At 37.1% G+C, this 14,420-nt stretch overlaps 1 long non-coding RNA gene across 3 annotated transcripts; it reads right to left on the bottom strand.

The window, feature by feature from the left end:
• Positions 1–562: 562 nt before the first annotated feature.
• LOC138849189 (uncharacterized) lies at positions 563–14,177 on the bottom strand. Of its 3 annotated transcripts, none has more exons than XR_011387621.2 (3): positions 14,010–14,177; positions 13,525–13,670; positions 563–1,132 (listed from the first exon to the last, which is right to left on the bottom strand). It is a non-coding gene; the product is annotated as an uncharacterized LOC138849189 (long non-coding RNA). The 3 variants fall into 3 exon arrangements; XR_016231250.1 differs by lacking the exon at positions 563–1,132 and adding an exon at positions 8,805–9,117; XR_016231251.1 differs by lacking the exon at positions 563–1,132 and adding an exon at positions 8,805–9,117 and having other exon boundaries at positions 13,525–13,666.
• Between the last annotated feature and the right edge of the window lie 243 nt (positions 14,178–14,420).

Here is a 14,420-nt window from a genome sequence, read left to right as displayed (position 1 = left end):
TAGTGTAAGACTAATTCTGTGGAGAATAGAACATGCAAATTAGTAGCATATTATCCTGAGATCTCTTCCTGAGGGCAATTTCTTAATCCTCACTAAGAGAAAGTGATGCTAAGAAGTTAGTGGAAGTCTCGTTGTACTTTTGAATAGATAGCAATAACTGAAACTATATTGACAGAGATTAAATTTCAAAGGTAGAGTGTTGAATTAGAGGGAGAGTCATAGAAGAGGACCCAGATGTAGGTGTGCTGATTCCTCTCATAATCTTGGCTGAAGGTCAACTGCAAATATGTTATCCAAAATTTAACCAGTCTGACCACAGCATGACTTCCATGGAGTTGAGAATGGAGACTCCATAGATCTTCATTGCTTAGCAATATCAGAGTTTAGGCCAAGCCAATATGGAGACTGTAATGCATTTGCTGCATTGGGCAAAAATCTAAAAGGATCATATATTTAAAGATCATAGCTTAAAGGAAGAGTTATGCTCAAGGACAAAATATAAAAACTAAAACCGAGTAGTCTAATAAAGCATATAACAAAGACTAAAGATGAAGGTACTCCACCAAGTTATTTATTTCCAGTTATGAAAATACAGCAATCTACAAAGGAAAACAATGACATTCAGATTTACTTTTATTCATAAAGCCCAACATAACTTAAAAGTTACAGGCATGAAAAAACATGGTCAATCAAGAAAAAATATAATCTTTACAAAAAGATCATGAAATGACAGAAATGTTAGGACTAATACGCAAATACTTTACACAAGCTTATATGAATAAGGACTTATGAGAATGTTGAAACATAATGATAGAACATATAAGGGCCGGCGCCGCAGCTCACTAGGTTAATCCTCCGCCTTGCAGCGCCGGCACACCAGGTTCTAGTCCCAGTCGGGGCGCTGGATTCTGTCCCGGTTGCCCCTCTTCCAGGCCAGCTCTCTTCTGTGGCCAGGGAGTGCAGTGGAGGATGGCCCAAGTACTTGGGCCCTGCACCCCATGGGAGACCAGGATAAGTTCCTGGCTCCTGCCATCAAATCAGCACGGTGCGCTGGCCGCTGCGGTCATTGGAGGGTGAACCAATGGCAAAAGGAAGACTTTTCTCTCTGTCTCTCTCTCACTGTCCACTCTGTCTGTCCAAAAAAAAAAAAAAAAAAAAAAAAGACATCATCAAAGAAATTTAAATAATTAGAAAAATAAAATGGAGATTAAATCAATGGAAGGTATAAGACATTTTAAATAAGTTCAGAGAATGTATAACAGAATCAAATAGACTGCAGGGGAAAGTGTTTGTAGACTTTGAGCGGATCAATAAAACTCCAATAAGAAAAAAGACAGAATTATGAGAAAAAAATTCACAATAATCTTTAGAATACTAATTTGCATAGTATATGTTACTATTATAATGGATTAAATAATGATCTGAAAAATTATGTAAGTAATAATGGTCAAATTCTTTTAAACTAAATTAAAATATGATTTGGCATGTACAATTTTATTGAATTTTAAACAAGATAAATAAAAAAATCACATGTTGGTACATTAAAATCAAATGACTATGAATACAAGTCAAAGATTAATGTATAATTTGTGAGAGAGATGAAGGTATATTATATATAGAAGACAATTTTAGCAATAAAAGCTGACTTCTCAACTGTAATAGAAATAATGAACCAGCATCTCAAAGGGTTAATAGGAAAATGACTCACTGCAGACTTGTATATTCAGTAAAGATATCCTTCAAAAAGAAATTCATAGTAACAGAAACTGTATATTCAGGAGAGATATCCTAAAAAACTAAGATCACATTAAGAAATAATCAGTTAATAGCAGGTCCAAATAAGAAGTGCTAAAAAAGGAGGGGAGAGGCAATATTATGGTGCAGTTGGTTAGCCCCCTTGCCTGAGACACTGGCATCCTATATATCATAGCATTGGTCGGGATCCCACTAGTTCTGCCTATGATCCAGCTCTCTGCTAATGCACCTGGAAAAGCAGTGGAACATGACCAAAGACCTTGTATTCCTGTCACACAGGGGAGACTGAGTAGAATTCTACCCTCCTTGTTTGGCCTGATCTAACCTTGGCTGTTGTAGAAATTTGGTGAATGAACCAGTAGATGGAAGATCTTTCTATTTCTCCCTCTCTTTATTACTCTGCTTTTCAAGTAAATAAAATAATCATTTTAAAGGACTGCTAAGGAGTTGAAGTGAAAGATCTGTACATGTACACAAAAATGTACAAAAAGAAATGAGCTGCACTAAAATATTCTGTTGTATCACACTAAGAAAGTAAAATAAGTTAAATCAAATTTATGCATGCTACAGAACCATGCTCATATAGATAATAAAGGAAATAGGCCTATTACAAGTTAAAGATAAAAGCTATTGTAGGTAATCACTAAAATGACTCTGAATGGCACTACCTCATGATATTCATGTATGTGTGTAATCTCTTTTCTCAAAGTGTGTGCTGGATGTAATAACTTGCTCCTAATTAATATGCTATAGCAAAAGTATTGGAGTGTTTCTTTCAGGCTTGGAGTAAAAATGATAGTGACTTCCATCTTGCACTCTCTTCCTCTATTTCTTCCTCTCTCTCTCTCTCTTTTTGCCTTCTTGACTCCCTCTCTCTTTGATGGAACAAGCTCCCATCTTTGAGAGGTCCATGTGATGAGAGCTAAGGAAACTGAAGGAGGACTTTGGCCAATGACCAGTGAGACATAGAGCTCTAAGTCCAACGGCCTTCAAGGAACAGAATCTATGCCATCGCGTTAGTGACATTACAGGCAAATCTTTCCTAAGTCATTTCTTGAGATGACTACAGTCCAGAATAACAACTTAAGTATAATGACAGGCAATGAAACAGGGAAAGCAAAGCAGAAATGATTTCCAAGGGCACATGAAATCTTCACCAATGTAGAACATATGTTGGACATTGTAGAACATATAGTTTTTTTTTTTTTTTTTTTTTTTTTTTTTTTTTTTTTTTTTTTGACAGGCAGAGTGGACAGTGAGAGAGAGAGACAGAGAGAGAAAGGTCTTCCTTTGCCGTTGGTTCACTCTCCAATGGCCGCCGCTGCAGCCGGCGCACCGCGCTGATCCGATGGCAGGAGCCAGGATCCAGGTGCTTTTCCTGGTCTCCCATGGGGTGCAGGGCCCAAGCACCTGGGCCATCCTCCACTGCACTCCCTGGCCATAGCAGAGAGCTGGCCTGGAAGAGGGGCAACCGGGACAGAATCCGGCGCCCCGACCGGGACTAGAACCCGGTGTGGCGGCGCCGCAAGGTGGAGGATTAGCCTATTGAGCCATGGCACCGGCCAGAACATATAGTTTTAGTAAACTTCAAATTTTAAGAACAATGTGAATATGTTCTTGACCATGGTAGAATAAACTTGGCAACAATGAGCAGTAACACAGCCAGAAACCTTTAAATTACCCAAAAATTGTTAAAATTATTTAAAATTTAAACATTTTTGACACAGGTGAATGTTGAAAGAAAGTCACAAGGAAAATCAGAAAATACGTTGTACTATGTGATAATAAAACTAATATAACATTTGTTGGAAAGGACTAAAGGAAATATATAATTGTGTGTTACTCTTTTTTTAAGTTATCATTTAAGAGGAATTTCTTCCTCTTCATTTTCCACTAGCTTTTTCATTTTCTTCTCCCTCTTCCTGTTTCATTTATGCTTCCTGAAATTTAATTTTTTTTTCTGAAAGCCATCAGATGATATCAAGCCAGAAAGATATACACAATGGGAAAGGTAAGAGGGAGTAGAGGGTGATGGTGCAAAGAAAGTTTTCAGAGCTGGTCCCAGTGACCACAATGGTGAGGTCGTACAACCCAGCCTAAGCAGTCAGCATCCAAATGTCAAGTGTGTGTTAAGTTCTGAGGGAGTGAAGAAGAGCCTACGGAGAATTAGCATTCCTGCATTGTGATGTCACAACCGGTTAAATAAAAAAGTATCCATGCGGTGGTGGTGGGGGCAGCAAATAGAATAGTAGGTTGCTTACCTGGAAGAAAAATCCAAATTATCAGATATACTAAGGATAATGTGTTCCAGACTTCCCTGTATAGAGCAATGAGTTTAAAAATACAGAAAATGAAAAGAGACAGAATAAAAACCTAGAACAAATCTTGTGGAGTTGAATTGGAAATGGAGCTATGTTTAGGAACTCAGGGATTTCAACACACATAGAGAACACAAACAATTAGATTGAATGTATAGTGATGCGTGCCAATCTTAGTCTGCTTCGTGCGTCCATAACAGAATACTAGATGAAAAAATTTATATGAATAGAATTGTATTTCCTTGTGATTCTGAAGGATGTGGAGTCCAAGATTAAGCTACTATCAATTAGCAAGGTCCTTTTTGATGCAATATCCCATTTTAGAAAGGCAAAAAAGAGTGAGAGCAAGAGGGTACTAAATTCACTTTTTGATAACAAAACCACTCCATTAAAACTACACTCTTTGGTTTATGAGGGCAGAACTCTTGTGATCTATGTACTTCTCAAGGGTAATAATATCCAATACCTCTACCTTGTAGGTCATATATCCAATCTGTGAACTTTGAGGAATTCAAACCATAGCAGGACCAATATCCCTAACCATGCTCTGCTGTTGCCTTGCATACAACCACAGGTCAATATTAGTACATATACCAAATACTTAGATCTGTTCTTCTAAGCAAAGTTCTCCAATGTAAAGAACAAAGAGCCTAATGAAAAATGGGAAAAAGAAGAACGAATCAGTGGGATATTTGAATAGACATCATGCCAAAGAAGATACACAGATGGCAAATAAGCACATGAAGAAAGCTCAGAATCATTACTATTAAGGAGATGCAAATTAAAACCACAGATAAGATGCCACTTGCCATCTGTTAGCATAGCTAAGCTTCATGTTGGTAAAGAGGTGGAACAACTGGAACTCTCACAGCTGGTGAGAATGTCGAATATTACAACCACTTTGGAAAACAATTTAGGTGTTTCTTAAAACATTAAGCAAATTTCTTCAGTGGGATAGAGCTACTCCACTTCTCAGTATTTACCCAAGAGAAATTAAAGCAAGTGTCCATTCAAAGATTTCTACATGAGCGATCATAGTAGCTTTATCTGTGTTAGAGCCAAAAAATGAAATTGAAGCAAATATTCATCAAAACATGAATGATAAAACAAATTTTGGTATATCTGCATAACAAAATAGGGCTAAAGGGCTGTTTTATTCACAAATTATTCATTTATTACTGTTATTATTGTTATTATTTTAAATTTTCTTTTATATATATATATATATATAAACTTCATATATTTCCTAAATACAGATTCAGGAATATAGTGATGCTACCTACCCTACCCCCCCTCCTGCCCATGATCCCACCCTTCTTCCTCCTCCCTCTCCTATTCTCATTCATAATTTTTACAAAGATGTAGTCTCAGTTAACTTTCAATAACCTATATAAATATCAAGATAATCATGATGAAAGAAGAAATATTTTAAAAGTACCTTTAAATTAGGATTTCATTCAAATGAAATCAAAAAGCATAATTAGTGTACATTGACAGAAAGCAGATTAGTGGTTATCTACAGTGAGTGGAGTTTAGAGATGGAGGGAATGGAGGCAGGGAATGGGAGAGAATTGAGGAAATTTTTAGGGAAAACATATTTTGACAATTATTTCATAGATCTGTATGTATGTTAAAATTTATCAAATTATGGAAGCTGGCACTGTGGTGCGGTAGGTTAATCTTCTGCCTGCAGTGCTGGCATCCCATATGGGCATCGGTTCTAGTCCCAACTGCTCCTCTTCCTATTCAGCTTTCTGTTATGGCCTGGGAAAGCAGTGGAACCCACATGGGAGAACCAGGAGAAGCTCCTGGCTCCTGGCTTCGGATAAGCTCAGTTCCAGCCATTGCGGCCATTTGAGGAGTGAACTAGAGGATGGAAGACCTTTCTCTCTGTCTCTCCCTCTCATTGTCTGTAACTCTACCTCTCAAGTAAATAAATAAAATCTTCAAAAAAATTATCAAATTATGTGTTTTCAACACGAGCAGTTTGCTGTATATAAATTATTAATCAATGAATCTATTAAAATCTTAAGTCAATAAGACTTTCTGCATAAATTTTAAAATAATGTTTAAAAATCAATTTAATATTTGTACACTATTAGACAATAAACTGGAAAATGAAATAAAGCACATGTTTATAGTAACATCAAAATTGTAAGATGCTTAAAATACATGGATCAAGTATTTGTAAGAATCTACATGAAAAACAACAAAAGAATTTGAGTAACTGAAGATACAAATAAATGAAGAAATACATTTTGAAGATGCAGTTCTTCCTGTATTGAATGCAATCCTCATCAACACTTAATAAGAATTTGTTGGGTGGTTGATTTGTTTTGGTTTTAACTTTGATGGCAATTACCAAAGAGCTTCCTAAAATTCATGGGCAAATATGATAGAAAATATACACAACATATGATATTGAACTAACAAATCAATGTAAAGAAAACAATGAATTTTAACCTCCAATTTATGCATTTCACAAAAAAGGTGATATGAGGTAAATTATAATTACTGTAGAATTTAAATTTATAAACCTTCTACTATACAACATACCAGAGTATCTTTATGAATTTAGGGTAGGAAAGTACTTACTAGAACCAATGCAAGAAAATAAACAAATTGAAAAGAAAAGATGAAATTTACCTTATCAAAATAAAAATATTTTATTAAAATTGTAAAAATGGTGCAATACATATATTTGACAGAGAGCTTATCCTTAAATCATATTTATAAAACATGGTCAAAAAATTGCAAGAGACATTTCACAAAACAAGCTATAACAATGGGAAGATCATGCAAAATATGTTCAACATCATGACTAGTCAAGAAAATTCAAATTAAAATCACGGTACATTATGCTTTCACATCTAAAACAAAGACTGTGTATTCAAAACACTGATATTTGCAAAGGCTGCTATAGGTGTGGAGTATCTTAAGGTCTCAGAAATTACTTACTGAGTAAGTAATTACATACAACTACTTTGGAAACATTGTTGACCTTTGGGGAGTGGGCTGGTGATGGGGACCTTTTTGGTCTGTCTCTGTCTTAACAACTACAAAAGTAACATATGGACCATCAATTGCTGTTTATTTATGTAAATGATGGAATATTATTTAACTATAGAAAGACAGGTGACTGTGTAGGCAATAACATGGAAGAACCTCAAAAACATTATGGTGCAGGAAAGAAGTCAGTTGCAAGGGTCTAATCTCTTATTTGCTTGAGGTTGAAATGAAGCTGAAACTTACTTATGATGATAGATATTAGAATAGTGGCTGCCCTTAGGAGGGGAACTGATTGAAAAAAAAAATACATAGTCACTTGCAGGAGTGAGGAAAATGTTCTGTGTATGGGTTGTTGTGCTGATTACTGGGTTATACAACAGTCCAAATTATTTGCATTACACAGTTAAGATCTCTACCATTTGTTGTATAAATTTTACCTTAGTTGAAAAATAGACAATGTAATAGAAATATTCATTTTACTACTAATGGTAACCAACTGGACATAATTCAAATTTTTGTCATTCCTTCAGGAAATAATAAATGGGATGGGAAAAAATATGAAGATTGTGGGGTTCTGGGGACATTTCGTAAACTGAGTGGTATACACAGGGGTGCGGTCTCTTTATGTAATTTTGCTGAGATGTGTACTGCAATAATGTGTACATTTTTATTTAGGATCCTTATGTTTCAAATAAGCTTAGTTAAAAAATAAGAACAGAACTGTATTTTCTCTAATTTCAACCACAATAGCAAGTTAGTAATCATGCAAATTGATTGAAAATATATGACTTATCAAAGAGCTGAATATATTGCTTGAATATTTTAAAATATATTCATGTAAAACCACTTCAATATACATATGTGGAGTAATCATAAATTACCTCAATAGATGCCTAAAAGTAATTCAATAGTCAACAATTCAAAAGTCAACATCTGTTCTCAATAAATATTTATCCTTAGCAAAATGGAAATATGTTGGAAAAATTTAAATCTATTTAATCTCAAATTTATGAAAAGTGTACTTATTAATACAGATATCAATTTAATAAAATTTAATAATGATCTCATTAAAGATGTCTGTTTTCTCTCTAGGATGATGAACTTGAAATTTTAGTCAAGAAAATAAAACAAAAAAATTAAGAGATGCAAAGATGTGAAGAAAGAATCTACATCACATACAGGAAATATAATCTACAGTAGACAATTAGTGAAATTTATAATTATTGGAACGAATTAAAGAATCTGGTAGTATGGTTATATAGAAAATCTCCATTTAAAAAGTAGAAAAAAGAAAATCTATTATTAAAAATGTGTAACATTCAAAACAGCAAATAGCCTGTACAGTGATATAATGAAATATAAACAAGATTTTCTAATAGGACCATCAATTTGTTGAGGAAAATAAAAGGAGACCTCAGTAAGTGAAGCAGTACGCAATAGGAATGCATAGGAAGGGTCATTGACATAAAGATGTCAAGCAGTCCACAAATCCAGTGCCATTCCTATTAAAACCCTAATAGCATCTATCCATGCAAATTGAAAAGCTGATCTGTGCCTTCCTAAGATAAATTAAAGTCTTAGGAATTGACAAGACAATTTTGAAAGAGAAGAATAAGATGCAATCAGACATTTTAAACCTGTGGCAATTCAAATAGTCTGTCACTTGGTACAAGTGAAAACATGTAGATAACTGAATCCAGACATCAGAACGTGGCAGTGGCAGAGATATTTTATCAGTAGGCTAAGTTCATACCTTTAAATAGGTTGAGTCCTGTAGATGATGTTCTATTCAGAAAAATAATGCAGTGAGGATTTTGCTTGATGCAGATGTGGTTGTTACTCTGCCCAGGTTCCCCGTGGTCTTTACAGTTTATCAAGGTTGCACATCCCTCCTAAACACCCTGTGTAATTTTGCTTCTCATAGCCACTCTGTGCCTCTTCTTGCATGGGCCTGTTTGGGCCTCCTGAAGTTTGAAGTAACTTTGCTTTTTTTCATCTCCTCTCCCATCACCAGACTCAATTCTGGCTGCATCCCCTGTCAGAAAAATGAAGAAGGCAAAAACCAGGTGCACCACTTGAAGTTTTATCTGTTGGAAGGATTTTCCTTCACTACTGTGCTCCTGGGATGCGCTAGATTAAAACAAAACCCTTTGAGGTGGTGCCTATACATCCTACAGAACCCTCTGTAAATCAGACCTATGTTCTCTCTTCCTCTGTGAACTGATTTTAGGGGACACTTCATGAGACCATAGCGGCAGCAAAGAGAAAGGTAGGAAGCCATTGTGGAGGTGATGGGAATTTGTGCTATTTCTTCATGTAACTGGATGGAGCCGTGGGCGGAGGCAGTTACCATGGCGGATGAATGAGGCTTAGACAGATGTGTGGTAACCAGAAGAACAGTTTCATAGAAGACTGGAGTTCATATTTGAATAAATCTTAGGCAAATATTAACATAAAAAATCACTAATTACCAAAGCTCTTCTCCATTCTCACTTACTTTCTCATAGCAAATTGTGTTCTTTACCTAAATTTTGTTTTACCATATGTAGATAGTGTCCTTTTAAATATGTTTAAAGACACTAATTGGCTATTTATTTGCTTTACTATAGCTTCATTCATTCTTTTTTATGTGTGAGAATTTTTTTTTGTTTCAAGCTAATTAATGTTTAATTTATAAAAAGGGAACAAACTCCATGTTTTTTTGTTTGTTTGTTTAAAGATTTATTTACTCGAAAGTCAGAGTTACACAGAGAAAGAGAGGCAGGCAGAGAGAGAGAGAGAGGTCTTCCATCCACTGGTTCACTCCCCAGATGGCTGCATTGGTCAGATGCTGTGCCAATCCAAAGCCAGGAGTTGGGAGCTTCTTCCAGGTCTCCCACGTGGGTGCAGGGGCCCAAGGGCTTGGGCCATCCTTTACCGCTTTCCCAGGCCACAACAGAGAGTGGATCGGTAGTGGAGCAGGCAGTATTTGAACCGGCGCCCATATGGGATGCCGGCACTGCAGGCGGCGGATTTACCCTCTACGCCACAGCGCCATCCCCTCTTGTATGTAGCTTTATGAGCATATGATGGCCGGCGCCATGGCTCACTAGGCTAATCCTCCACCTTGCGGCGCCAGCACACCGGGTTCTAGTCCCGATCAGGGTGCCAGATTCTGTCCCGGTTGCCCCTCTTCCAGGCCAGCTCTCTGCTGTGGCCAGGGAGTGCAGTGGAGGATGGCCCAGGTCCTTGGGCCCTGCACCCCATGGGAGACCAGGTCCTGCCTTCGGATAGGCGTGGTGCGCCACCGCGGCGTCCATTGGAGGGTGAACCAACGGCAAAGGAAGACCTTTCTCTTTGTCTCTCTCTCTCACTGTCCACTCTGCCTGTAAAAAAAAAAAAAAAAAAAAAAAAAAAAAAAAGCGTATGATAAGGACCGGTGCTGTGGCACAGTGAATTAATGCCTTGGCCTGAAGCCCCGGCATCCCATAGCGTTGCCGGTTCGAGACTCGACTTCCCCAATTCCACCCAGCTCTCTGCTAATACACCTGGGAAAGCAGAAGGAGATGGCTCAAGTCCTTTATCCCCTGAACTCTCGTGGGAGACCCAGCAAAAGCTCCTGTCTCTGGGCTTCAGATCAGCACAGCTCCGGCCATTGTGGCCAACTGGGGAGTGAACCATCCAATGGAAGACTTCTCTCCCACCCTCTCCTCTCTCTGTGTAACTCTGACTTTCAAATAAATAAATAAATCTTTAAAAAAAAAGAGAGCATATGATAATTCCCATTCACCCCTCCTTCCTTCAGTCACTCTCACCATTTCTTATTTGTTTTTTTTTTTTTATGTTGACATTGCTCTTGAGCTGTATATCTTGATCCATTTTTGAATGACAGTTTTCCACAAATACATACTTTTGTAGTTCTATTTTGAAAAATATATAAATTAAATAGTATTTTAAGAAAATAGTTAATCATGTACATATGATTTATATTTCCATTTTTAGAAAAAATTACTCTGAAATTACATTTTACATATATTAATTAGAAAATATTTTTATTATGCAAGTATAATCTTGAGTTATTAAGGGTATGAATTTTTTAAAATATATTACAAAACACCTTGGAAAATATATAACTTATTTGATGGCAATAGGGAAACAAGTGGCATTCTTAATTTTTATATTTGTTTCTCCCAAAACACTTTTATATCAGATCACTGTTTCTTAGTCTACCTCCTGCAGAAATTTCCTCCCACCTCCAGGCCCCAATCATTCATTCTTTCATTCCTTTCCTTGATCAAATCAATTTTAATGTTGGACTCTGAACCATGTGGTTTCTCTGTTTCTACTTAATAAACCCCATCCTTAATGAACCTCTTAAAAGTTGCAGAATTTTATCAACTGATATTCTGTCACTAGAATGAACTATTAAGTCCAAAAGGGGTCAGAAGGTTTTCTTTTTTTGCTCCTATTCTCAAATTAATCTTCATCCGTATTTAAATAGCCCAATAGACTAATTTTTAACCTGGTCACTATTAATATATTTCCATAGATTGCATCTCACAGAAAAACACTACCACTGGACATTACTAAATTATTTTTATGAAATTCCATGATCAGATAAATGCACTTACTTCCACTAACTTAATATTGCAATATATTGGAAAGTGCCTATGTTCACATAACATTTCCAAAATTCAAAGACAAGAGAAACTTTCTAAGTCATTCCATTACAAGCAGTCTTCAATCCTTTCTGTTCTGTTGCCTCCCAAAATTTTTGTAAACACTATACTCCCTTACCTAAAATTCACAAATAAAATGTTTCAGCTTCAGCTTAATTAGTTGTCCCATTGTAACATCCAACACTTTAACAGTTGGAAATTTTGTGTATCTTTGTCATTTGAACTTGCATTTCTGTTCTACTTTCCACACAGAATTTTAGCTCAGTATATTGTATCACGCATAAGATTATGTTATATTGATACATAATCAATACATTAACTCAGCTTCTCAGAAAACTGAACTGGTTCCTGGAGAGCAGATTCACTGTGCGCTGGCTGCCATTTCATCTCATTGCAACTTGAACTACAAATTCTACTACTTACAAGAGTCTGATGGATGGAGCATTGAAGCAACAAGCTAAGGCTAAATGGAGCAACTTTACTATTCACAGGTAGACGGAAGGTACAGTAGAAGCCTTGGATTCACAGTGAACCAGCTGCCCAACTTGCATATGGGTTGCCAGTGTTGCAAGCAGTGGCTTTACTCACTATGCCACAACACTAGTCTGTACAATTGTTGTTGCAAAATCCAAGAAAGAAAGGAAGGTTGGACCCACATGTCTTACTCTTCCAAACTAAATACATTACTCCCTGAAGGTATAATACAGACGCTAGTCACCTTTATGCCTATTACAAGAACACAGTTATTTTCCTTTATTCCATCAACAGACCTTTATTAAGACATATTAAGACATGGGTAAATAAGGTATTGATCTTACATTCCAAATCAATAAAAGCATTTAATCAGCGGTTGCCACAATAATGCTGATACTAAAAATAACCTCAAAATATCAAATAATCACCATAGCACTCATTTTTCCCCTCACTCTTCAGTGTGGGAGCATGAAGTTTAGCTGATTTTGACTGTACTCAGTAGCACTCAGCTCTTAACTGCTTGTCTGCTCCATGTGCCTGGTTCAGAAGCCTGGTAGAGTAGGCAGCATCTCCCACAGTGTGTCTGCCCATGGTGACTGCAGAGCAGACACAACCACACAAACACCGTTCAAGTCTCTGCTTGTGTCAGAGCTTACTGATGTTCAATGGGAAAAATCAAGTTATATGCCAAGGAAGGAAGGGCTGGGATGTACCCACATTCTATTATGAGATGCTGTGAGAACAGAGATTTTCTGCACTGGAGGAATGGATAAAGATGACAAATTCAATCCACCACAGTCTGTATTTATCCATTGTATGAAAAGATATGTAGAAGATATGAAAAAACGAACATTTTCCCAAGTAAAGCATTTTTTAAAGGAGGTGACGGTATTGCTGACTTTTTAGGTTAGCTATTTTCTAGGCATTGCAGGCAGAGGAGTACATTGTGGAAACAGAAGCTGCTGTTTGCGAGATACTTGGACAGATGCTTCATGTCATGGGATGGACAGTGCAGTATCAATGGGAAAGGATGGAGCCAGAGATGCACCTAATCCTGAATTTGTAAACAACAGACAATAAGGTTTATTTCAGTTTTCTTTTAAGTTAACGAGAATGTTTAATGAGAATGATCCCATTAGCCTGTGCTTTTATATAGCAATTAAAGAAATAGAATTATCATTGATTTATATATGAAGTAGAGATAGAGATCTCATATCTACTGTTAAACCCTCCAAATTCCCATAATAGCTAAAGTTAGGAGCTGGGAACTCAATTAAGATCCCCTACGTGGATATCAGGAAACCAGTTACCTGAGACATCATCTCTGCCTCCCCAGGATCTGCATCAGCAGAAACCTGGAATCAGGAGTCAGAGTCAGGAATACAACCCAGGCATTCTCATATGGGATGCAAGTATTCCAACTGTTGTCTTAACCACTAGTCCAAATGTCTTCTCCCTAAAAAAATGTTTAGAATAAAGAAATAAATTAATAGATAGTCCCTTCCATCCTTGTCTCCCCCTCCTCCCTTCCTTCCTCCCTTTATTTTTTTTCTATCAGATCAGATCCTATCAGGCAGATCCTCTCAAAAGACTACAATATACTCTACACAGATAAGTAAATGGAGTAGATGGACAAATTAGTTATATAGAGAAATTTAAGAAAAATTTTTATAACAATAATAATGAAAAGAAGGAAGGAAGGAAGGGAGGAAGGGAGGAAGGAAGGAAGGCAGGAAGGAAGGAAGGAAGGAAGGAAAAAAGGAAGGAAGGGAGGAAAGAAGAAAATAGTAAATACTTGCAAAGGCAACAGCAGTGGCAATGGTTCACCCAGTCTTATTGCCTCTGACTGAGTCCCAGTGAGCTCTTTGCTTTTAGTGCTACCACAGGCTGGACTAGCATGCACACATCCACTCCCAGGGTCAGCATGGCTTGCCGGCTGGACACTCCTCTCCTCCCACGTCTGTTCAGAAGCTGACAGCCAGGCTTGTAAAAATGGAATAGCAAAGATCACTGGCTTCAGCTCAGTCCTCTACTGCCACCTGTGTGCTGGAAGCAGCCAAAGCAAGGCACTGGAAAGTGCATGAAGCTGTAGGGTGCAAGGTGTGGGGCAGACCTTGAGGAATCTGGGAGAGGAAAGGAGCCTGAGACCAGAGCCTGGGAGCAAGGCTCATCATCTGTGTCCTGCAGAACTTTCCTCTATGAATGA

Source organism: Oryctolagus cuniculus, chromosome 3 (genome assembly GCF_051225735.1).
Source record: "Oryctolagus cuniculus isolate XC-2025 breed Fujian yellow rabbit chromosome 3, ASM5122573v1, whole genome shotgun sequence".
Lineage (NCBI taxonomy): Eukaryota > Metazoa > Chordata > Mammalia > Lagomorpha > Leporidae > Oryctolagus > Oryctolagus cuniculus.
Note: the sequence above shows the minus strand (reverse complement) of the source record. Positions and strands in the feature narration are given on the sequence as shown.